At 40.7% G+C, this 26,431-nt stretch overlaps 1 long non-coding RNA gene and 2 pseudogenes across 1 annotated transcript; 1 reads left to right on the plus strand and 2 right to left on the minus strand.

Annotated features, from left to right (window-relative positions):
- The window catches only part of LOC138153746 (heat shock cognate 71 kDa protein pseudogene), a 572,612-nt pseudogene that overhangs the window by 453,654 nt on the left and 92,527 nt on the right, over nt 1-26,431 (minus strand).
- LOC138153824 (uncharacterized) lies at nt 12,221-16,294 on the minus strand. The gene is made up of 3 exons (XR_011166465.1): nt 16,210-16,294; nt 13,425-13,642; nt 12,221-12,568 (listed from the first exon to the last, which is right to left on the minus strand). It is a non-coding gene; the product is annotated as an uncharacterized lncRNA (long non-coding RNA).
- On the plus strand, nt 19,073-23,028 carry LOC138153635 (malonyl-CoA decarboxylase, mitochondrial-like; annotated as a pseudogene).

The raw sequence follows: 26,431 nt of genomic DNA on the forward strand, positions 1-26,431 counted from the left end.
AAGGAGTGATGAAAGAAACTGAGACTCTTTGGCTTGAGACATGAAGACTCATGGGGAGACATGAAGTCTGTTTTCCATTATTGAAAGAAATATCCTATTAAAGAGGGACTAGACTAGCTCTATTTGGACACGGAACAGAACCAGAAGCAATGGGTTACACAATTGCAAAGAAGCAAAGTTGGGCTTGATGACAGAAAAATCTTCTAAGAGTTGCAATTGTCCCACAATGGGATAGGCTGTGCTGAGAGAACTGTGTTCTCTCTTTTGAGGTTCTCCAGCAAAGGCTGGATAAAAACTTGTAATCCATGTTATAGTGGAGATTCCTTTTCAGAATGGATTGGATTAAGTATTCTGCTCTCAAAATCCTGTGATTTTGTGAATCAGTAATTCAATCTAGGATACTGGAATTTTTAGTGGACTCCTGGACATGAAATAGTCTAGCATGAAGAATGAATTGTGAAAAGAAAAAGGAGAAATTGTGACGTCAAAATGGAGGATCAAGGAGGGAAGATGCTGAAGAAGGGGAAGATGCTGCAAGGTAGTCTCCAATATCTCTTCAAACTCTTAAAGTCTTACTCTAAATCAGAAAGATGATTAATGAAGGTGACAGGAATATATAAGGAATAGAGTTATGGCCCTCGATTTCTGTTTTTATTGTGATTTTGGTGGCTAGAGTCGAAACAGAATTCTAAAGATGCCATTTTGTTGTTGTGCTTCCAGTAGGACTGACATTGTTGCAAAGGAATATGAGTAGACCAGAGCTCTATGAAGAATTTTCTTTCCTATGGAAGATTTTGTTCCTGCTCAAGTTACTATAAGCAAATATTCTTAATATGTCACTTATTCCTGTAGTGTTCCAACAGCTATTAATTCAACCTTGTACTGCTCTCTGTTTTCCAAATTTATTATACCTCATTGGTCTTTTTTCTTCTTGGAATAGTGAGGCGAGTATAAATTCTTCAGCTTACCTTCGCTTTGCATTAGCATTTTAGATATATCTATAGCCTGCCTCTTCTTTATGGCTATACGAAATGAAGAATGCATGGACCAATCAACATGCAAAGAACTGAATCAATGCTTCAATACCAGAAAAAACTTCATTTTTCCCATATGTGGTTTCTAATGACCTCTCTGAAGTGAGAAGACTAAAGACCCTGAAGACTGTTGCCCAGAGAATATCAGCTAGAAAAATCTAATAGCTGTTAGAAAACCCTGAGGCCTACAAGAAAAGGAAGGAAGTAATAATTATTTATATAGCACCTACTATGTGTCAAAATTGTGCTAAACACTTTACAAATGTTATCTCATTTGATTAAAATGGAATCTTGCCATATCCATAATTAATGATTGTTCAGCCCATGGAAAAGACTGCAAAACACAATCTGAATTCAGTTGGTGGGTGTGGGGATATTTGGGGCCTTGGGATGCCTTGAGACTACTTTTGGGAAGTCAAGGCCAGAGAAGGGTGGAGCAGGGCAAGACTGCCCCTGGGTTGCAGTTGTGTAGGTGGATGATTGAAGAAGCTGCCATGTGGTAGTTTTCTAATTTCAATGATTATTTCTAATTACTAGGTTCTAATCTCAGTGGTTTCAGTGCTGCTGAAAGATTGTCAGGGATGGCAAGACCCCTCTAAAATTTGACACCCAGTAATAAAGCCCCAGTTGCTCTGCCCTACCCTGAGTTTTGGCAATCCTAGTAAGCAGAAAGAGATCTTGAGACAGGTGTGATTTCCCAGTTGCATTCTTGGCCAGGATCTCTTACACAATCAGTTTAAAGATAAGAGAGATGCCAAAGCATGTTTAGTAATTTTGGGGAAATGATCATTCTGGTTCCAAGATCTAAGAAAGATCCAATTCCTTCTATTAAAACTAACCAGACATTAGGGAAACAGTCTCAATTTCCACAAATATTATCTCATATTCTTTTGGACAAAAATTGCACAGATTAAAAAGGAATGGAGGGTTTCTGACATTCGTGAGGACATAGCCAAAGCCCCACCATGCCCCTGGTGGCAGCTTACCCACATAGCAGTCATAGGACCAAGAAAGAAGTAAGCATCTCCACAGGTATTTTATTTGCCTTACATATTGAAATGAGGACCACTCTCAGAATTTCTGAAAGTCAGGGATCAGGATACCCAGAAGATTCACTAGGGAGTCAAGGAAGTAGAACTGCAAATCTCTTATTTGTTCTGTGGTGGAGATTGTTGGAAACACAGGTTGGAGGAGTGAGGTGACAGCTTCCTCCACTTCGGGGAAAACTCCTTTTCTTCCTGCTCTGACACCCAACACTGAAGGTCTGCCAGGATTCCACTAGGCGAAATGAGAGCAGCAGATAATCCCAACAGCTAGCTATTTACCACTGGATACACACACACACATACAGCTAACTGTTTACTAATGGGTATATGTACATATATAACACATATATGACATACACACATATATATCTATATCTATGTTTATCTACATGAAGACTAGCTGAGGAATGAAAGGACATCTCCTGGAGATAATGAAAACTTTGTGGATAATGAAAAGAATGTTGACACTGAACATCAGATTTGGATTTGCTTCTTTGTTCTCCTGTTTATAAATGATATGATCCTGGGCCAGTCTTGTAGCTTTTATGATCCTCAGTTTCCTCTATAAAATAAGAAGGTTGGATCAGAAGATCTCTAAAAGTGTTCTCCAGTTCTAAATTCTAAGATTCTCTCTTTAAGTTTGGGACCCATTATTGTGACCTGTATAAATCTGTCAGTTCATTTCCAGACTGAATTCCACTAAAGTAACACTTTGTGTAAGTTCTCCAAACAAACTCATGTCAGACCAAGCCCATTTCAAAGAGAGATACAGCATGGTGTATTGGAAAGGACACTGGTCTATAAGTTAGAAGCCATGGGCTGGCATTCTGCTGATCAAAAATGCCACTCAGATCTAGTTTAACCATTTCTACTGACTGGCAGGATCTAACAATACAGAAAGTAGATGGAAAGAGTTGACTTGGAAGTGTTGACACTACTTGACAAATTGGGATATTGGTTGAAAAAACTGAAGAAGAACAATCCAGGTCTCAGCATGAAACATTCCTACCCCATGAATTGTTTTATTTTAGGAAGTGAGGAGTTATAAAGGTCAAGAGGATGGGAAGCTCTCTCCTCAACACATACCCAAGTTACAGCACGTAGCATGAGGGAGAACTCGTGAAGAAGCAGCAGGCCAAGGTGGCCAGGAAGCCCACGTTTGAGTAGGTTGATCCTTTCTCTGCTGTGTCTCATCCCAGAGGAGTGTGTAGATGTGTGTGTGTGGGGGGGGTGGGTAGGTGGGTTGGAAGTAGGGAGGAGGGAAGTCAGATTTCTAAAACGACCATAGCTCCAGGAGTAAAGACTCTTCTCCCCAAGGGTCCATCCCAGGGTAGATCAAAGACAGAAAGGCATGGAGATTCAGAGAGAATGAGAAGGTTGGATGTTCAAATTCCCCATTTCACGGTCCTGGAAGCTGTCACTTCCTCTTTGATGGGCACTGTTGTGAGCAAGGAGGAGAACAGGGGGATATTTCTGTGGGCACAGCTGTAGTGGTTATGTCCCTGGGCATTTGATAGAGTATGGGGCTCTTGAACTGGCAAGGATGTTGGCACTGAAGAGGTGGTTGGCAGAGTAGTTGCATTGCTGCTACTCCTGGTAGGACATTTTTCTTGAAACTCAGAGAAGCTATCCAGGTAGGGTAATGGTGGCCAACTCCAAAGAGTCAGAAGCACATTTGGGAGGGGAATAAATCATGACGGGTCTGGGCTCATCCCAAAATAGAAGCCCCTGGAAGGAACTCACCAGTGGAAGAGGGAATCCAGCATGAAGAAGGGATATCCCAGGGTGAAAAGATCCAGCCACTGAGGGGAGTACTGGGAGGTAGAAAGCAGATAAATAATGGTAGAATCATTTAGAGAGTCATAAGCACAGCCAGGAGGGGAATAATAAAAGCAATGAGTGATTAATCTGTCACCTGAGAAAACTAAGTTTAGAAAATTCATTGATTGATGATAGTTCTTTAGGTGATAATTTGGAGAAGACTATTGGCTGAAGTATGGAGTCACAGTAATTTAAAGATTTTTCATAATTATTATTCCTTGTCCACCTGAATTCTCTTCTTTCTCTTTAACTTCTCATCTTTTCATTGATCTCCTCTGGTTAATTCCATCCCTCCTCAAGTCATTTGCCAAGAACTTTAGCCACCACTCCCTAGTCCCATTTCTATAGTGGTATAATGAATACATGCTTAGTGACCTTTGAGAAACTCCTTTCCCCTCAATGGCGCTTCACTTCCCTGTCAGTAAAATGGTGAGTGAAGGAGTGGGTCATGTGATTCAAAGGATAAAACGCTAGTCTGGAAATCAAAAGACATTTCACAACTTTTCTGTGGCTCATTTTCTGGTAAGATGAGATAATAAAATGAACTCTAAGTTCCCTGCTAGCTCTAACATTTTGGGACTCTATAATTTTACAAAGTATGAATGATTTTTATGAACCACATGAACATAGATAAAAGCTTGAGATAAAGGGACCAAAGTCACTGAAATTCTATATTATCCTATAATAAATCCATATCACCATCACATTTTTTTCTTTACTATCAACACCTAACTGAGCTGTGCCAAGATTGAATTAAAGAAAATGCATATATTAATTACTTATTAGATACCAAGCACTGTGTTAAGCTTTGTGGACATATATACATATATATAAAGCAAAGACAGTTCCTGACTTCAAGGAACTTGCATTCTAACAGAATCATACAACTCTCATGGGGGGATGGTATCTAGGAAGGGAACTCTGGTCTGCAAAAGAGAGTGAATCCAAAGAAGAGGTTGGGGGTAGATTAATATTTGCTTCCAGAACCAATGGCAAAGCTCCAAGCAATGACACAGTTCCAAATTTGAGGCAGTTTGGGAGAAGGTAAGCACTTGACAGTAAGGTGGTTGGGGGGAAAGTGGCCAGGGAATGAAGTGAAGTGTGACTGGGATATGCTTAATAGGGTGAACCAGATGGGGCAGGCACCAGTCAGGACAGTGGGGCATCAGGGCAAAATTTCTGGAGAGGACTGGGTTAAAACCTCTAAGGAGTGCTTTCTGTACTCCGGTGAATAAATTATGAAAAAATGCACCTACTTGTCCATCTTGGGGCACAGGGAGAGTGGCAAGAAGGGAATATGGGTTTGCAGTGGAGAGTCTAGGAAAAAAAAGATATTGAAAGGCTACAGGAGAGGCAGTGTAATGTGCCATTATAGAAATACTGGTTCTCAGTTCAATAAAAACTGATCTTCAAGTCCTGGTCCTGATGCTTATTAGCTGTATAATATTGGGTAAGTCACTCAACCTCTAATCCTTCTTTTCCTTATCTTTCAATGGGAATACTGAAAACTACATTACCTCCCTTATGTGGTTGTGAGGATCAAAGTAGGTTGCAAATATCAAGGTACCTTAAGGTCTAATCTCTTCATTTTATGTCTAGGGAAACTGAGACAAGACAGTTTAAGTGACTTGCACACAGTCATACAGCTGGAAAGTGCCTGAGGTAGAATTTGAATCCAGATCATTTCAGGAAGCAACCTCCTTGGAGATGTGACCTGGTAATTACTTCTTCAGGTTTCATAACCATAGCTACCAAAGAGCCTTGGCATTGTCAAGTGGGTCAACATCATAAAATAATATGATTTCATCATTGAAAATGACATAAAGAGAAGACATTACCATCTGCTTTGCTACTGCACCCTAAGGACTATCGGATCCTTTCATCTGACTTGCCCCTGAGAGCTTCTATATGTGTTGTCTCCTCCATTCCCACTCCCCACCTCCCCACCAAAAAAGTGAGCTCCTTTAGAGCAAAAATTGTCTTCTTTTTCCATTTGTTTTCCCAGGGCTTTGGATACTTTTGCATATACTAAGCACTTAAATACATTTTCATTCATTTGGAATGCCCAGAGTCACAATCATTCTCCACCTGCCTCCTAAAGCCCTTATTCCAAAGTGCTGGAACAAATTGGTGGACTCCCCTGAGCTTCCTTATCCATGAACTACATAGCTTCACCACCCCATCACTATTTCCCCTGTCATATCCCCCAACACAATTGGGCAAAGCTACAAACTCTGGACCCCTCATCCTTGACACACATTATACGCTCTCCTTTTTTTTTTTTACTTCCCTTCAGAGGTCCATGTTTCCATATATTTCATCATTTCTTTGCTCTCTTCAGCTCCTTCCTTGCTCTTAATGTCTAGAGTCCAGATTCTAGAGTCTAGAGGAAGAAAACCATAAAAAAATGCCCCACCCACCAGAAACTATCCTTGCCTCCTCCCTGAATACTGTTCTCTATTTACTAACAACAACACTTATTTATAGATAAGGTCTTTTAAGGCTCAGAAGGCACTGGTCTCTAAACAACATTTTGAGATAGAGGGTATTTGTATTATTGTCCTGATTGTAAAGATGAGGAAATTGAGGCTCATAGATTTCAAGTTACTTGGGCAAGCTTCTCCTCTTGATCCTGCCATTAACCAACTTGTCCCAGTCCCTGATTTGTCATTCATAACTAAGGAGTAGCAGGACTTGGACCTGGACCCAAGTGCTCTAGCTCCAAAACCTTGCTCTTGCTACAGCATCACCCAAATCTATTGCTCTGTCACCGTGGTGACACACTGGGGTCCACCAGGATCTCAGAGTTCTCTCCTCCCATTAGGACCCCAAGACCATCTTCTGCCCATTCTGTCTTTTTGGCCATGTGTCCAAGTACCTTCGTCCTTATGTTGAATTTGGTGCACACTTTTCTTGTCACCCCTATCTACACACAGGACTATGCTTATACAAAATATCTGTTTCCGGTTTAACATCTGGTCACTTTTCCAATTTTGCTATGGCCATCTGGCAGCCTAATCTCTCCCTTCACATCTTCACGCTGGACAAACACCCACTGGTTCTTCATTCTCCTACACCCCCTCCCCCAAGGTACTGATTATGATCTTTGTTCAACAATGTGAATGGGTCAATTGGTAAGTTATTGGCTTGGTAAATATTCCAAATACTTCCCTTTGTGACAATGTGGTAACCAAATTTCATCCATTTCAAAGAATCAGTCTTCTCCAAGACAACTTTTCCTTTACTTAGCTCCATTTAAGAACCTGCAGCTCCTCTGTGTAGCCTTTTAAGTCAGAAGCAACCTGGCCTTTGTCGACCAACTAGTTCCACATTTCTTCCACTATTCTTTTCCAAAGAATCTTTCACCTTGTTTCAATGTATTTTGTACCTTTGCTACAGTAATATAAGACTTAGCAATAGGAGGGACCTTATAAATAATCTGGTGTAATCACCTCATTTTGCAGATGAGAAAGCTGAGGTCCAAATAGGGAAAGTGATTTATCCAGGTGCATACAGCTGGTTTTAGGTCAGGGATTTGAAACTAGGTCCTCAAGAAGTTTGGCAGAGACTAGATAAAGACCAACATCTCATACTGTATACCAATATAAGATCAAAATGGGTGCATGATTTAGACATAAAGGGGAGCATGGAAAATTTTACCTATGGATAAAGGAAGAATTTATGAATAAACAAAAGATAGAGAGGATCACAGGAAGGAAAATCGATAATCCTGATCAGGGAGGGGGAACCTGAGAACTCAAGGCCACATGTGACCTTCTAAGTCTTCAAGTGCAGCTGAATCCAAACCTCGCCCTTCAAATTTGTAGTCAAAGGGCTGCACTCAAGGACCTAGAGGGTCACATGTGACCTTGTGGCCTCAGGTTCCCCATACCTTATTTTGATTATATATATATATATATATATATATTTTTTTTTTTTTTTAAGTAATCAGGGTTAAGTAACTTGCTCAAGGTTACACGGCCAGTTATTTCTGGGTGTGGTGCTGAGTATCTGAGCCCAGATTTGATCCAGGTCATCCCGACACTGGAGCCAGTGCTCCTACTCGCTGAGCTACCTGGCTGCCCCTAAGCAATTGGGGTTAAGTAACTTGCTCAAGGTTACATGGCCAGGTGTTTCTGGGTGGGTGCTAAGTGTCTGAGCCCGGGATTCGATCTCCAGGTCTTTCTGACACTGGAGCCGGTGCTCTTACTCGCTGTGCTACCTGGCCGCCCCCTTATTTTGATTATACCCAAACCAATGTAAACAAGATTAGAAGAAAAGTAGGAAATTGAGGGAAAATTTTACAGTAAGTTTCTCAGATTAAAATCTCATTTCTTAAATATATAGAAAATGGAGTCAAATTTATAAAAAATATGAATCATTCTCCAATTGATAAATGTTCAAAGGATATCAACAGGCAGTTTTCAGATGAAGAAATCAAAGCTATTTGTAGTAATACCCAAAAATGCTCTACATCACTATTGATTAGAGAAATGCAAATTAAAAGAACTCTGAAGAATCACCTCAGGACTATCAGATTGTCTAATATGACAAAAAGGGAAAATGACAAATGTTGGAGGAGATGTGGGAAAACTGGGGCACAAAGGCACTGTTGGTGGATTTACAGACTGGGCATATCCTTTGACCCAGCAATACATTACTAGGTCTGCATTCCAAAGACATTAAAGAAAAAGGAAAAGAACCTATATATACACAAATATTTATGACAGCTTTTTTATTGGTGGCAAAGAAGAGACACAGGAACTATACAAATATAAATATGAAACACCTTTCATATCAACAAAACCAGATCTAAATAACTGAAGTATTATTTATTGTGCATGGGTAGGTAAAGCTAATATAATTTTAAAAATGACAATTTACCTAATTAATCTATTTATGTAATACTAATACCATCTCAATTAAATTGCTTAAAAATATCTTATTGAGTTAGAAAAGATAATAACAGGGTTCATTTGGAAGAGTAGAGGATCAGAAACTTCAAGGAAACCAGAGGAAAGATGTGAAGGAACTAGATTCAGTAGTATCAGACCTTCAACTATATTATTAAGGTGAGAGCAGTGTTGAAATGTAAAATGTATACTTCTGATTATTTTAAATAAAAATTTTCCTATATAAATAAAACCGGAATAGAGGGAATGCAGAAAAATTAGGGAAAAAACCTCTCATAGACAATCTTCCAGACTGAATGTGATTAGGTCAGAATATTGTTGTGGTGTAGGAAATAATGAGCTGGTGGAGTTAGGAAAAATATGGAAAGACTTAGACTTATAAAGGAAGATACTATCCACCTACAGAGAGGAAGTTTACAAGTAGAAATAAGCATAGTATTATGGTCTTAGGTATATGTGTTTGACTGTATATATATGCATATGTATATGTATGTATACATGTATATGTATGTATATATGTGTACATACCTACATACATATACACATATATACCTGCACTTAATTGCTGCTTTCTTGGGGTGGGGCTAGAGGAAGGGAAAAAAGAGGTAAAAGTACACAAAGAAAAATATACAAGGAAGCAAAGAAAAGATGGACAGCTTTGAAAATAATGTGTAATATTTATTATATAGGTTTTCTTGAAATGGAAATTTATTGCTTTATGTTAAATCTTATGTTCTGGTGAGTACATGGCAATTTTAAAAAATTTTATATTTAAGTTTAAAATAAATTAAAATATAATGAAAAAAGATAAAAACATGTAATTGGGGGAGAAATAAAATACATTTTTTTAAAAAAGTTAAAAAAAATAAAGGGGACCATAGGCTTCACTAACTGCCAAAAAGGTCCATGACACAAAACAAGTTAGCAACAACTCCTGGAACAGTGGGAAGGAATGGTGAAATCTAGAATGGAACTTTAGTGGAGTAGGGTTAATATGGATAGGAATGAGGAAACACACAGCTGGGGTTGGGGAGGGCATTTATCATTCAGCAATTTGGGGGTTCAGTCTCATTAGGATGGGGAGGTTAAGATGTACTGGAAGTGTGCTAATCATTAGGGAATGAGTTTAGTTAATAAGAATTTATTTATTGAGTACTTTCTTTGTACCAGATACTATAAGATCAAAATGAGTACAAGAAAAGGCACAAAAGTTCCCTGCCTTCAAGGAGCTCACATTCTAGTGAATTCTAAACAGAATATCAGCAAATAGTAGGAATCTTAATGGTGAAAGCAGGTGGTTAGAAAGTTGTAGGTTTTGGGGGCCCTGGTGCTCTAGACCTCAACTACCCAGTCTTCCAGCAAATAACATTTCTATTTCCTAAAATCTTAAAGAAGTTTGATCTCCCAGCAAGCATGAGCAGGGCCTGGCAGTGTTGTGGTATCACAAGCATTCAGAAGGCTAACCTGTGAAAATTATGAATCCATGATGACTGTGTCCACTACGAATTTATGTTACATAATCTCAACTGGGCGTCCACTACATTGAAGCAGCCCTTTTACAATTTCCTAATCAATTCACTAGCCTGTTCATCAGAGAGCCTTTTCTAAACCATTTACTCCAAATCTTTCTGGATTTTCTTCCGGGTCGTACCCAATAACCATTGGTTACCCCCAAGGATCAATCCTGGTCCTCCTCTTTCTATACTATATATATGTATGTGTGTGTATATATATATATATATGTGTGTGTGTGTGTATACACATATATTTATATACATGTATGTGTGCATATGTATATATGTGTGTATGTATATAAATGTGTTTATATATACACAATTTCTGTACTATTTTGTTTGATGGTATCATTTACTCCCAAGAATTCAATTATATCCCTGTTTGGATGATTTCCAGATCTATTTATCTAACCTTAACCTTTATCTTGACTTATAGTTACAGATCTCAAATTGGATTTCCCACACACAGCTTAAACTCAACATATCCAAAACTGAATTCAGGTTTCTTCCAAAATCCCTTCCCCTTCCTAACTTCTCTATTATTGTTAAGGGTACCCTTACCGTCCCCAGTCACCCAGCCTCTCACACTTTGTGCCATCCTCAATCTCTCGCTCTCTTTTGCTCTCCATATCTATTCTTTTCACCAAGTCCTGTCAATTTGACTTTTATAACATCTTTCCTATATGCCCCTACCTCTCTTCTTATACTACTGCCACCCTGCTATGGGCCCTTGTCATCTCATGCCTGGACTATTGCAGTGGCCTTCTGATTAGTCTCTTTCCCTTAAGTCTCTCTCTACTCCAAGTCACCCTCTACTCAGGCCTCAAACTGATCTTTCTAAAGCATAGGCCTGGCTATGTCGTATCCCCTACCTCCCATCCAATAAACTCCGGTAGCTGCTTATCACCTTCAGGATCAAATATAAAATTCTTAGCTTGGCCTTCAAAGCCCTGCATAACCTGCCCCCTCCTACCTCTCCAGTCTTCTTACACCTTACTACCTGCTAGCTATGTGACTCTGAGTAAATCACTCAGCCTCTCTAAGCCTCAGTTTCCTCAGATGAAAAATAAAGAGGTTGGATTAAATGTTGCCTTGTAGGCAGGTAGGTGGAACAGTGGGAAAAAATGCTAGACCTGGAGTCATAAAGACCTGAGTTCAGATATGGCCTTAGATACTTACTGTGTGAGCCTGGGCAAGTCATTTTATTTGTGTTCACCAAAGTTTCTTTGACTGTAAAATAGGTATAATAGTTCCTACCTTTCAGGGTTATTGTATCAAATCACTTTATTAAGTGCTTAGCATGATGCCTGGAACATAGAAGGCTCTATATAAATACTTATTCCCTTTTCCACTCCCAGTTTTAAATTCTAGGATCACACAAGTTAGAAAACCATTATTATAGCCTTAATAACTTCTGCCTATAACTGTTTTCCATGGCAGACATGAAGGAAGCCTCTTTGGCATAACTACTCAAAAAATGTCAAACTAAGCTCAATTCGTAGTAAGGAGAGTGTCATGAGGAAAAATAAAAATCACTTGGCAGAGAAAAAGGACAGGGATTTGCCTAACATGTCAACAGCTTCCCCATTGCATGACCTTGGGCAAGTCTTATCACCCCTTGGTACTTCAGTTTTCTCATCAGACAAATGAAGATGCCAATCCTAGTTCTGAAAATCTCAGTCTTTTTCAGGAGAAAAAATGAAATAAGAGGATATAAGGTATTTGGGAAGTCGAGAAGTTTGATACAAAAGTGAACTCATTCTGTTATTCCCCAATGATAAGAGTCTAGATCTGTGAAATAAAAAAGGATGGAAAACACCTACCTGGAAAGAGCTGATGCCTGACCACTTGGAAGTAAGGGCTGAAAAGGGGGGAGAAAAACAATTCAGATCTCACCATGAAACAAAGGCTTTATTTGACGTAATGGAAAGTGGCGGAAGGAGAATTGCGATATCCCAGGGGATGGAAATCACCACACAGGTTACAGCACAGAGGAGAGCTCATGTAGTGAACAGGGAACCGAGCAGTCTGGTTTCTCTGGGTTGTTCTTCCCTGGAGGTTCCAGAAAGCCTGGCATGGACTAGGCTTTCTCTGCTGTCTTTCATCCAGGAGGTATGGAAATGGATGTGGGAGATGGGAGTTGGTTAGAGATCTTGTTTCTGAAAGGACGGAAGCTCCAGGAACAAAGGTGTTCTCCCAGGGATTTCATCCCATTCAGGGCAGATGAAGGGTAGAGAGGTCTGGAGGAGCAGAGAGAGGGTGAGGGAGCCCAAGCCTCCACAAGGATGCTCAAGCTCCTAGTTTCATGGTTCTGCTAGCATCTAACACTGCTACTTCCTCTTGAGTGGGCATTGCTGCTGGCATGGTGAGAGGCACAGGGGATATTTCTGCTGGCACTGCTCTGGTGGGCATGGCTCAGGGCACCTAGGAGAGTATGGTTCAGGGTACCTAGGAGGACATGGTTCTGGGCACTTAGGTGGGCATGGTTCAAGACACCTAGGAGGGCATGGCTCTGAGCACATAGGAGAGTATGGCTCAGGGCACCAAGGAGGGCATGGCTCAGGGCACCTAGGAGGGCATGTTTCAAGGCACCTAGGAGGACATGGTTCAAAGCACCTAGAAGGACATGGCTCTGGACACCTGGGAGTGTATGGCTCAGAGCACCTAGGAGGACATGGCTCTGGGAACCTAGGAGGGCATAATTCAAGGCACCTAAGACAATATGGCTCAGGGCACCTAGGAGAGCATGGTTCAGTAAATCTGGGAGGGCATGGCTCTAGGCATTGTGGAGGGCATGGCTCAGGGCACCTAGGAGGGCATGGCTCTGGGCACCTAGGAGGCCGTGGCTTTGGGCACCTAGGAGGCCGTGGCTCTGGGCACCTAGGAGGGTATGGCTCTTGGCACTTAGGAGGGCATGGCTCTAGGCACTGAGGAGGGCATGGCTCTAGACACCTAGGTGGGCATGGCTCAGAGCACCTAGGAGGGCATGGCTTTGGGCACCTAGGAGGGCATGGCTCTGAGCACCTAGGAAGGCATGGCTCTGAGCACCTAGGAGGACATAGCTCAGGGTACCTAGGAGGGCATGGCTCAGAGTACCTAGGAGGGCATGGCTCTAGGCGCCTAAGAGGGTATGGTTCAGGGCACCTAGGAGGGCATGGTTCAGGGTGCCTCAGAATGCATGGCTCTGGGCATTTGGGGGGGCATGGCTCTGGACACTTGGGCTGACAAGGCTGTAGCCAGTTGGGAGGTAGCTGGCAAGTCTGTTTGCACTGTTGCTGATTCTGGTAGGACATCTTTACTGAATTTCGGTGTATCTGAAAGAAAACATAAGATACTGTTTGTAGGCAGGAAATTCCAAGATTAGGAAGGTCTGAGACTTCCTAATGAGCTAGGTCCCAAGTCTCTTGGGCTAGATTTAGAGGTAACAAAATGACCAGTGGCCTGGGAGTGAGAGCTGACTTCTGGGTGAAACATTCATTAGCTCTATGATCTTATGCAAATCATTTAACCTCTCTGAGACTTCCCCCCCCCATTTCTTGTTGTTTAGTCATGTCTGACTCTCTGTGACTCCATTTGGGGTTTTCTGGGCAGAGACACTGGAGTGGTTTGCCATTTCCTTCTCCAGTTCATTTGACAGATGAGGAAACTGAGGCATATAGGGTTAAGTGACTTGCTCAGTCTCCCTGACTCCAGGCCTGATGCTCTATCATTGTGACCTCTAAGTGTTCCTTTTCCCACCTCTAAAATAGAACAAAGTGGAATATTCTATTTGAACATCTACTCTGTTATATGAAGAAAGCTCCCTATAAACCATAAAGGGCTTTATCAATAGGAATTGTTGCTATAATTCCTACATGCATTCTTCTAACATCTCATCACAACAGAAAAGTGACCCTGAGGTCTCAGAGCCCAAAATATTAGAATACAAGCTCTACCAGGCCCTTCCTAGCTGGAACGGATTCTAATTTAGAATGAGCAATAGATGATTTAAAGCTAAATTAAAATTAGCTTACTCAGCAGGTGATAGATTTTGGAGGCCATAGCAACTCATAAAAACTGTGCTCTGAGGCATGGAAAGGTTGGAAGGAGTCTTCAAATCAAGGATATGGTGGATATTTGAAAGATTTAAAAAAAAATTATCGTTGCCCTGATTCCAGGTTTCCCCTAACTTCCACTTTAACTACTTATCTATGTACTCATTGGTCTCTGAAGCTAATTCTCTCTTTCTTCAGTTCATTTTCTAGACACTTTAGGAACCCTGGGTCTATGATGGCAATGTACCACATAACAAGGGACTGTGGGACCCTTGTGTAACTCTAAATATCTGGACGTCTATTTCCCCATCTACAAAATGAAGGTGTTAGACTAGGTATAAAGGAAGAAACAATGGCTTGGAAGTTAGAAGATATGAATCTGGGTCAATCAATCAGTCAACAAGTATTGAGTAAGCAATTGCTATTTTCTGTGCGTGGTACAATTAAGCAGTAGGGATACAAAGAAAGGCAGAAATCACTGCCCATGCCCTCAAGGAACTCACATTCTAATGGGGGAGGCAATGTGTAAATAGATTCTCATAAAAAACATGGAAAGTTAATGGAAAGTAACCTTAGAATGAAAAGTTTATCTGGGTCTGCCACCACCTGAAAAATAAATGGACTGGAACAAAGGATCTGGAAAGTTATTCCCAGTTCCAACATTACCAATAAATGTTGATAAACCATGGTTTTATAAACGGTCTGTGGGTATGAGTAAAAGCTTGAAGGAAAAGGACTAAAGTCACTGAAATTCTGAATAATCTTGTGATGAAGCTACTTCACCTTTGTCACCACATTCACCATAACTATTGGGCCCCAATGAAAACCTTGGGGGTTTTTTGTTGACTCAGTCAACATCGCAGCCTCTTGTGCTATCCAGCAATTGGCTTCCTCTACAGAAGGATGGAACAAAGAAGGTTCTAACATGTTTCACAGCATCCTTTAGTTCAAGGCCCTTCTTAAGACTTCTCCTCTGGCTCTTTATTTTCCTGTATAAAGACCAACTACATGAAAGCCAACCAACACAGCCTATCCCTAGCACCCTTCAAAATCTCCTCCCTGATTTTCAACACTCCTACAATTAAACACGTGGTCCTCACTTGATCACAGAGCTTAAAGGAATTTTAGAAGTCTTCTAAACTAACTCCTTCTTTTTACAAGTGAGGTAACTGAGGTTCAGTAGCTTTACCAAAGTTCATGGTGTTAGTAAACCTGAGTCAGGACTGAATCCAGGTCTGTTAACTCCGATTCCAGTCATGAATGCTGCCCCTACACTAAATGCCATAGAGTTCCAATTTTAGAAAGGATCTTAAGAGGTCAAAAAGAAAATAAGGAGTTTGGACCACTCTGACATCAGAGCTAAGAGAGACTTTAGAGATTATCTAGTACAAACTCTTCATTTGACAGATGAAAGATTGAGGCTAAGGAGAAAAGTGACCCGACCAAGGTCACCTAGCTGAGTAACAGATCTAGGATTTATATTCAGGTCTCATAATTCCTGACAATGGCATTTTAAAAGTATTGGTCATTTTAGTGGCAATTAAGAAAATTCAAAAATGACCGTAATGAGATCTCAGACATTTAATATGAAATTATCAACTTATATTATTTCATAACATAGTACAATATATAATCAGGAAGGATCTTCAAATTCACCATTAGTCCAATACTCTTCTTTTACAGAAGAAACTAACATCAAAGGAGGCAATGGCATTAGAACCCAGAACCCAGGACTTCTGATTTCCAGACTAGGGCTCTAGAGAGTTCCACCAAATTGCCTCTACTGACTTTCAGTCTCCAAAAGAAATCCCAGGCCCAAGATTAGCCCTGAAGAATTTCATACTCACCAGATGCTCCAACACAGATGAGGAACCAATTGGTCAGTAGATGGCTATGTGTCAGCAAGAGCCCATTTATAGGGCTGGGGAGTCCTGCCCAGAGGAAGCAGGGACAGTCCTGGATTCTGAGATCACAATTATCTCCTCAACAACACATAACTCTCCTGCAATTCTAAAAATGACTTGCCACACTCACCCTCATTTCCAGAACCTCCCTCTTTTGTAAGTCTCACTGGGGTAGCTATCTGCCTGTAAGTAATTCATCCAGGAGTCCCTGCTATGACTGAAGCCACATTCCTTTGTTACAGAATTGACTGGATCCAACCCATTGCTTGTCTTAGCTATTAGCACTGGACTACCTAAAGTTTATTAGTGAATGACTTAGGAGTAAAGATATTAAAAATTTATAGGAAAAGCACTGCCCAGACATGGAAAGAGCTTTGGTTTGGGGGAGTCACAGAATCACAGACTACAATAGTCCAACACATGCATGAAAAGAAGCCTCACGATGATATATCCATCAAATGGTCTCTAACTTCTGCTTGAAGACCTTTAAGGCAGGGGAATCCATCCTTTCTTGGGAAAGGTCATTCTAATTTTGGATGGATTTAATCACTAAAATTAAAGGTTTTCTTTACATCAAACCTATAGTTGCCCCCTTGCAACTTTCTTATGTTACTTCTGGTTCTATCCGTTGGGACAAAGAGAACAAAGCTAAACCCTCCTCTCCACCCCACTTAAACTTCTGGAAATCAGCTATAATGTCTCCTCTAAATCTTCCCTTCCCCATGCTAAAGATCTTCTCCATTGCCCAGATCCTCAAACCAGTCCTGTATTTCGTAGACTCTAGGCTTTTCACCATCGTGGCCACCTTTTTCTCCACATTTTCCAGATTAGCAACAACCTTCTTAAGCCATGTTATCCAAAACTAAATACCATATTCCAGATGAAGTCTGAAAAGGGCAGTGTGGTGGGATTATTGTTTCCTGGAAGCTCTGACCTTTTGATCCTAGTCCAAGGTTTCATTCATTTTTTTAACTGTCATATCACACTACTGATTCTTATTGAGCTTGCAGCCCACCCAAACACCCAGATCATTTTCAGAACACGTTATTTGTCTATGTCATTACCACTTTCATATATGTGAAGGTGATTTTTTTTTGTAAGCAAGTGAGACTTCATATTTATTCCTATTAAATTCCATGGCAACTAGGTTGTACATAGTGAATAGAAGACTGGCCCCAGAGTCTGGAAGGTCTGAGTTCAGAATCTAACTTCAGATACTTACTGTATGACCTTGGGCAAGTAACTTAACCTCCAATCTTCCTCTGTAAAATGAGCTGGAGAAGGAAACGGCAACCCCTCCCCCAGTATCTTTGCCAAGAAGACCCCAAATGAGATCATAAAGAACCAGACATGACTGAAAATGATGGAAGAGAGTAGAATCAAATTCCATCTATTAGATTCAGTCCAATAGTCTAGTGTGTCAAAATCCTTTTGGATCCTGACCTTGATGTCTATCATATTAGCTATCCTTCCCAACCTTGTGGCATCTACAAATCTGATAAGCATATCATCTTCACCTCATCCACATATCTGAAAAAAATATAAAGTAGCACAGGACCAAGTACAGAGACCTGAGGTGTTACTCTAATGGAGACCTTCCAAAGTCTTAGGTGATATTAGTCCAATACCAGTTTTTTCCTTTTTAATCAAGCAGGTCTTCTGGCTGTGCCCCTTACACTGTGTTCTCTCCCAGGCCTACATCTTGACACAAGTGACCCCCAATGTTTGAAATACACTCCCTCCTCACCTCTACCCTGTAGACTTTCTTGCCTCCTTTAAAGCACAGCTCCAATGTCAACTCCTGCATGACACCTTTCCTGATTTTTCCAGTTATTAACTCTTTCACTCCTGAAATTACTTTGTATTTCCTATTTACTTGTTTGTGCATTTTTTTTTATCTTCCAAGGATAATGAAATCTCCCTGAAGGCATAGGATATTCAACTTCTGTTTTTGTATCCCCAGAAATTGACACATATTCTGGCATATGATATGTAAAATAGGCTTACTAAATATTTGCTGGACTGATTGGAATAGAAACCTAGGTCACATTAAGGAAAATGGTAATTACTCATCTCTAACCTGCCTTGGTCAGATCACCTCTGGAATATTGTGTCTAGTTCTGGGCTCCATATTTTGGGAAAAAAATTGATGAGCTGAAATACATTCAGATGAAGGCAAACAACACTTCATACCATGTCCTGTGAGGAATGATTGGGGGAAAAAGATATTTATCCTAGAGAAGAAAAAGAGGACATGAGGACTGGATTAAAATCTTCAAGGTGTATCAAGTATATAACAAGGGTTCAATTTCTCTGTGGGCCTCTAGAAGTCAGAACCAAAAAAAGGAATGAGAGATATAGAAAAATAGATTTGAACTCAATGCCTGAACAATAACAGCAAAAAATCTTAAAGCTAGAGCTGTTGAACAATATAATTGCTGGCTCCACAAATCACTCAACAAGCATTTTTAAGTGCCCACTAGTGTCAGGCACTGGGTAAAGCTCTAAGGATTCAAATAAAAGTAAAAGACAGCCCTTGCTCTCAAGGACCTCACAGTCTAATAGGAAATAGGGTGGGGAGACAATGAGCAAAGAATTATTTACCAATGAGAGGAGGGCACTAGCATTGAGGATGACAGATAATTTCCTTTGCCTAGATGTGTTCAAGAGGAGCCAGAATGTCCATTTATCTGAAGTTTTCCTGAGAATGTGAGAATTCCCTGCACATCTACATTGGGCTCTTCAGAGAAATCTCATTTTCCCTTCTGACTGAGATTTTTCCTCTTTGTGTCCTTAGGATTTCTTTCTTTAGCATTTTCCTGGGCTGACTTCTCCTTGAGCATTCTACTTCATAGAATCCCACACCTATCTTGACTCTCAAAATTGTTGAAATATTTTCCCCCCCAAAACCAGGGTCCACATGGGATTAAGACAAGATTTCTAATGCTTCTCTATGACAAACTCCAGAATGGAGCAGATACTTCACTCCATGCCTCTTGACATTTTCACCTTCCTTCTCAGTAAGAAGCAGGTGCTACTTCCTCAACTCTATCATAGTGGCTCCTCCATGTCTCAAGGATTTATCACTGAATTATCATTAAGCAAATCATGAAATTATTGTCTGATCTGTTTTTGGCGGGGAGAAAGTTCAAGCAGATAAACAGATAATTGAAGACTCCCCCACGTGTCTTTGATGAATGGTTCAATCAATGGTTCTCTTTGAACTTTCTTTTCAGTGGGTATCTAAAGTCTTACAGACATCCTAGCTAAACAGTCACATGGAAAAGGAATCAGATTCTGTCTGTTTAGCCCAGAAGGGAAGAATAGGAATATGTGGAAAGGTCAAAGAGGAAAATCAAAGTGGGAAGTCAAGAACATTTTCCTAACAACTGGAACTACCCATGCAAATGGAATGGATTGCTAAAGAAAGTTATAGGTTCCTCCTCCTTGGAGGTCTTCAAAAAGACACTGGAAGATCATTTGTTAGGTATGTATATCCCTTTTGATTTGGGGTTTGAATTTGATGATGACTGGGGTCCCTTTTGACTCTAAAAATCTGTGATTCCATGAGCAAAGGGTGATATATTTAGGACTGGAAAGGACGTTAGAGGTCATCTAGTCCAGCACCTTCATTTTATAGATAAAAGAATAAAAAACCTGAGAAATGAGTGGCTTTTATCAAATCATGAATAGTTAATTGACAGGTTCAGTTGCTATGCTATACTGATGCTACAATAGCGTAAGATTGGAACAGTGGAAAGAACACAGGATTGTTTGTCCAATCCAGCCTTGTTTCTACTGTACTACTCTGACACTATTGCAACATAAGGACAAACTTGGTATAACTAACAATCCCCCCCTCCTCCCCCAGGAACTCTTTGTGTTGATACTAGCTACTAAACCACTCACTAGGTTCTCTACAAGTTGAAAGTTTCTGTTTCTTTGGCATTCTCATCCAACCATCCTCCTCTTCCTCCAATTCAATTTCCACTAAAGGTCTCTGTGCCAAGGGACAACTCATTCAGACCTTTGAGTGGGAGAACAACCAAATGGATCCTCTGCTAGAATATCCTTGATTCCATTTGGATGATCCAGAAAATCTGCATGGAATGACGCCAGTTGGGTAATGAGCATATGATGACAGATTTATAACCAGGTGTGACCTTCAAATCACATAAGAATGTGGAATTCAAGACATTTCCATTTTTCATCAACTGTATAAACTCTGGGCAGGGTGGGAACACTGGGTTACACAAACATACCCCACCCAATGAAGCAGGTCCCTTAGAATAAAAAATTTTCGTCACATCTGCTAGGGATGAGGGACTTCTTGGTGACATCAGAATTTGCCATGATTTCTCTATGGAACTGAACCTTCAGGCTTCAGGAGCAAGAAATGCAAAACTCTGTCTCTGCCTCATCCTGAATTTTTAGACTTTTGGTTCCTGTAAATTCCAAACGATCTTTGTAGTGTGGGCAAAGACTGCCAAAGGCTTCTTCTTGCTCCTAGGATAAAGTACAACTTCTTTAGCCTGTCATTCAATGTCTTCCACAGTCTTCGGTGGTACTAGTCCATTCTAATCAAGCAGGTCTTCTGGCTGTGCCCCTTACACTGTGTTCTCTCTCCCAGACCTACACCTTGACACAAGTGACCCCCAATGTTTGAAATACACTCCCTCCTCACCTCTGCCCTGTAGACTTCCTCGACTTCTTTTATTTCGGTACCAGTTGTTACACACTCCTGTCTGCTTACATATCCAATTAACTCTCTCACTCTTGAAGTTACTTTGTATTGAACAGCTGTCCCCTGGCTCCTGGGGCCAGGCCTGTCAGCGCTGAGGCTCCTGAGGCTCTGGCCAAGATTGCCCGTGACCCCTTGACTGTTCCTGGGGTGGGCAATGGATGAATTGCTGAGCCTCAGTGTGTCTCAGGCTCGGGTCTACAAGCTCCGAGAGAAGACGCTAGCCTCGGCCTCGTCTCAGTGCGTTGACTTCATGCGTTTCTAGGGCGGCCTGGAGGGCTCGAGCCAGAGGGCCGAGCGCTAAGCCGCCTGGCGCGGGGCTTTGGCGTGGACCACGGGCAGGTAGGTGACTGAGCAGAGCACGGGCGTGGGGCTCCCGGGGGCAGGGCTATGGATGTCTTTGCTGCCCTTGCGTCCCACCGCGGGAGGCCGACGCGCTCCTCCACGCGGAGGACCCGCTCCGATATGCACTCGTGCCCCGCTACCGTAGCCTCTTCCAGGACAGCAGCAAGCTTGGGGGCGGAGTGCGTGCGCTTTCTGGTCCAGCTGCACGCAGACGTGCTCAAGACACAAGAACCAGCAGAGGGCCGAGGGGCCGGACGTGGGTCTGGAAAATTGTTTCTGACTGTGATTTGTCCAAGCCCATACAGCTAGGCAGAAGCTAAGTGAATTGGACCTAGGAAATGAATGGAGAGTTGAAGAACATTCTCTCAGATTGATTTTCAACAGGCTTTTAAAACTGGAGTGTGTTACCTGGCACTCACCTTGTGAAATGCTACAGAAAAAAAAAAACAGAAAGAGCATCCCGTCAAAAAATTGGATGAGCATGAAAGCGAAAGTGTTAGGTCATACCTAAGAGGCTATTTTTACCCCTCACCATTCAACACGCTGGGAGCCACTGATAATTTTACTCGTGACATTGGCTAATGAGATTTCCAGCAATATTGAGGCATCAGCAAACTAATTTTCTCCTTCAGAAACAGAAGACCAAAACAAAATTATTATTGCAATGATATGTTCTATCAATTTTACCCAGCAAGGCCTACAAGATGTTGAGTGGGGAAGTTTCCTTATAAAATGAGTTGTTAAGAGCTGCAGAGGGAATGTTCTCACCTTGAAACTTTTTCTAGTCTGTTACCTATACCTGGATTCATCAAATGACATCTTGGAACACTAAGCTCTCCTTTGGGAGGAATGAACTCTTTACTGATCTGAATATAATGAAATCTCAGATATCTTGGGTGGCCCCATTACTGAAACTTTGAAGACTCTTTTTAACTAGCAATGAGGGGTGAAATCTGAAAAGCTGGTCAAGGTATTAGAATCCCCTTTGATGAGACTGTGGTTGGTACTTAAATGGAGAGAAGCATCTTGGTTATGCTCTCAACCCAGTGGCAAACTTTTATCTGCAGAATGGAACAGTGATGTGGCAAATCAATTGGTCAGCAGATTTGAGCCTCAAAGGCTGATGATGGTCAATTACTGATATTTCTTAGAGGAAACTGCTGTGAACAGTGCTGTGTGACTAGAAGCCAAGAATATCAAAACCTCTGGGTAGGTTTTAAATTTAGTTTATTAGTTCCAGAAATTTATCAAGCTTTAAACAGATCCTTCAAAAAGATGTAAAAACTTTTCAACATACATTTTCAGGTTTGGATGGACAGGCACCATGACAAATTCCCCCCAAAAGTGTCTGGATAATGACATGCTTTTATTTCCAATGTGTAAGTAAATTAACTTCACATATAGAATTGTGTTTGCTAAGCTTATTGAGGAAAATTTACTGTACATGTGAATCTTTTTAAAAAAAAATTGTCATTCTTTTTCACTCACTAAATGTTAGCACTGATTAAAGAATTGGATGCAGAAACACTCTACATTTTACTAGTTGAATTTTCAAGGCCACCTAGCTTGCTTGCAAAAATGGAAATATTTAAATATAGTAAGTTCAATCATTTGATATAAAAAAATGAACAGAATTGCTACTGGGGTCTAAGTTGATCATTTTAAAGGATAAAGGTTTTGTAAGAGAGTATGTGAGCTCATGAGTTCATTAGTAAATAGCAAGTTTGTTCAGTAAAGTATTAAATATTAAAAACAAGGAAATTACTTTGTATTCAATTTATTTATTTGTATACATTTCATATTCTTCAAGTGTAATGAAAGTTCCTTGTAGGCAAAGAATATTTAGCTTTTGTCCTTGTTTCTCTAGTACTTGGCAGAGGTTCTGGCTTCTGGTATATGAAACATGTTTAGTAAGAGGCATTAACTTTATATTATTTCATTAATAACTTGTTATTAATGTAATTATTAATGTTAATTATTATTAACTTGCGATCCATCTTTTCCCTCATTTATTGGTTAAGATCTTGAAAGTCTCTGAAGGGTATTGGCTGAATGATGAGATTAATCCTAGTCCCCAAGGCACAGGCTGGTCAACAGGATTCCAGCCAACGGGGAAACCTAATTTCTATTTAGAGTATAAACAGAATCCAGTTGGGGTGAGACTTTGCCTGGGGTAGGGACCTCTTGTTCTTAACCTCCTTTATTAAAGTTTAGGGCCACCTAGCTCATGAAGGAGAAAACTAGCCAGAGAGGTCCCAGTGGACATGGCTTCCCCTGCCCAGATGCCTTGAAACTTATGATGAAGCTGAGTTCTTTTAGCCCACCTTCTTATTAAATATCCACCAATCAGGGTTGAGTTTCACTTGCCAGGGGAGTTCCGTTTCAGAAGGTACATATCTGAGGGCAGCTAGGTGGCGCATTGAATAGAACACTTGCCCTGAAGTCAGGAGGACCTGAGTTCAAACTTGACCTCAGACACTTGACCCTTAACTAGCTGTGTGACCCTTAACTAGAGCTGTTTATCAATATAAAAGGCTGCCCCATGAATTACTTATCAAGCATTTGTAAATGCCTATTATGTGACAGGCACTGGGCAAGCTCCGGGGATTCAAATAAAGGAAAATGATAGTCCTTGACCTCAAGGAGCTCACAGTCTAATAGGAGAAGATAACATGCAAAGAACTATGAACCAATGAAATATCTATGATATAAGCTGCAGGTAATAAACAGAGGAAGGGTGCAAGCATTAAGGAGGACAGTTAGTTTCTTTAACCTAGGGGTGCTCAAGTAAAGCTTGTTATGTTCTTTTATTTGAAGTTTCTATAGAATAGATATGACCTGTGGTGGGAGCTTGGAGTGAATGGCCTCAAAGAGCCCTTTCAAGAATGAAAGAGTTAAAAAAAATTGTTGCATGTACTTCCTATATGCAATATAGGCTCACCACCAGCTTTGCATCAGGGTAATGAATTCTGTCAAAAGTAATTCTCAAAGTCCATCAACTAAGGTATAGATTGCTTGGAATCTTGGGGAAGGGAGTGCCCAGAACAACAAAATTCATATATTGAAGCATGTACCAGTTACTATTCTAGATTCTGAGAAGGAAACAGTGTTTTAAAAGGAATAATCTCTACCTTTATGAATCTGACAACGAGCAGGAGAAACAAGATGTTTATACCAATAAGCCTAACATGGAATCAAATATGCTACAGGAAAAAGGGAGGTAGTTTAGAATAAAATGCTCTAAGAGATCTTAGACAGGAAATGATACCAGCTGGGGGATCAGTGAAGGAATGGTGGGGAAAGGAAGTAATAGTTGAGCCAGGTCTTAAAGCAAGGAAAGGATTTCAAGATCAGGAGATGGGACCATTCCATGCAAGACAAGTATGGGAAAGCCTACATAGTCTCATTTGTCAGGAAAGTGCATACTTGAAAGGAAGTTGTATGAAACAAGGACGGAAAAGGATATTGAAGCCCTGACCATATTGAGTTTTGAATGCTGGGAACTGGGGGTTTAATGCAGATTTTTGATAAAGGAAAGGATGAGATCAGAACTGTACTTAGGAATGATTCATCTGCCAGTGAAGTCAAAGGGGGAATTGGAGTAGAACAAGACTAGAGACTGAGTGTAGTAAGATTAGTTAGAAAGTCCTGCTATGATACAGGAAAGATGTGGTGAAGACCTGAACTTGGAGAGGGAGATGTAGTGGCAGGAAGAATACCTTGGCAGGGATATATTCAGGAGCAATAAAAAGATTAGGAAACAGGGGTGGCCAGGTAGCACAGCGAGTAAGAGCACTGGCCCCAGAGTCGGGATGACCTGGGATCGAATCTGGGCTCAGACACTTAGCACCCACCCAGAAACACCTGGCTGTGTAACCTTGAGCAAGTTACTTAACCCCAATTGCTGAAAAAAAAGAAGAAAAAGAAGAAGTGGGAAGAGGCCCTGCACGTACGAAAATATTTAGGGGTGTCTAGGTGGCGCAGTGAATAGAGCACTGACCCTGGAATCAGGAGGACCTGAGTTCAAATCAGACCTCAGATACTTAACACTTACTAGCCATGTGACCTTGGGCAAATAACTTAACCCCAATTGCCCTGCCCTCCCCAATCAAAAAAAAAAAAGATTAGGAAATGAAACAATGAATCATTAAATGAATCAATAAATCAAAGAAAAGTATTTATTAAATTTTTACTAAATGTATGTAATGTATATAAATGTAAATGTATTCTAGGCTCTAGAGGTACAAACACAACACCAAAATATGCCCTTAGGCAAAACAACACATATAAGGTAGTGGTAGTCATGGAAGGGAATTATAGTGTAGGAAGTCACAAAGAAGAAGGATGGAACATTAGGGTCATCTGTTTACAAGTTTTATCTAAAGACAGAAGTGATCTTGATTAGATTTTAGTTCTCTGAGCAAAACAGAAATCAGTCAAGAGGAAAGGACAGGGGCAGTGACAGGAAGGTCCCAAGAAATGCTCAGCTAAGAGACTTGGCTTGTCAAAATTGGGTTTTGAGAAGTCTGGTTTGGAGGATTTTCCACTAGCAAGAGCTATTTGTGCTAGAGGTAGAAGGGACAGAACTTTGAAAAGACCCAAGCAATTGTAGAATACAAGCTCCTTGAGGGAAAAGATTGTCCTGTTTTTATCTTTTTATTTCTCATGCCTAGCAAAGAACTTTGCATGTACTCAGCCTTTGATAAAAGCATGTTATATATTAAGATTGTAGGAGAGTAAGTTTTGAATTGAATGTTAGTGTCTTATGACAGGGACAGCTAGGTGGTGCCATAATGCACAGAGCATTGGGCCCAGAGTCAGGAAGACTCATCTTCCTCAATTCAAATTTGGCCTGTGACTCTAACTAGCTGTGTTACCCTGGGTAAATCACTTAGCCCTCTTTGCCACAGTTTCTCAACTATAAGATGATCTGAGAAGGAAACGGCACCCCCTCGAGTATCTTTGCCAAGAAACCCCTAAATGGGATCATAAAGAGTTGGACATTACTGAAAATTACTCAACAACAATAAAATCTCATGACAGAGACATTAAATTTTCGCACGAGGGCACTTCGTACAG

The sequence above is a fragment of the Petaurus breviceps genome, unplaced genomic scaffold (assembly GCF_028583685.1).
Source record: "Petaurus breviceps papuanus isolate PSGF00001 unplaced genomic scaffold, PetGlider_PUasm1.0 91023, whole genome shotgun sequence".
Classification (NCBI taxonomy): domain Eukaryota; kingdom Metazoa; phylum Chordata; class Mammalia; order Diprotodontia; family Petauridae; genus Petaurus; species Petaurus breviceps.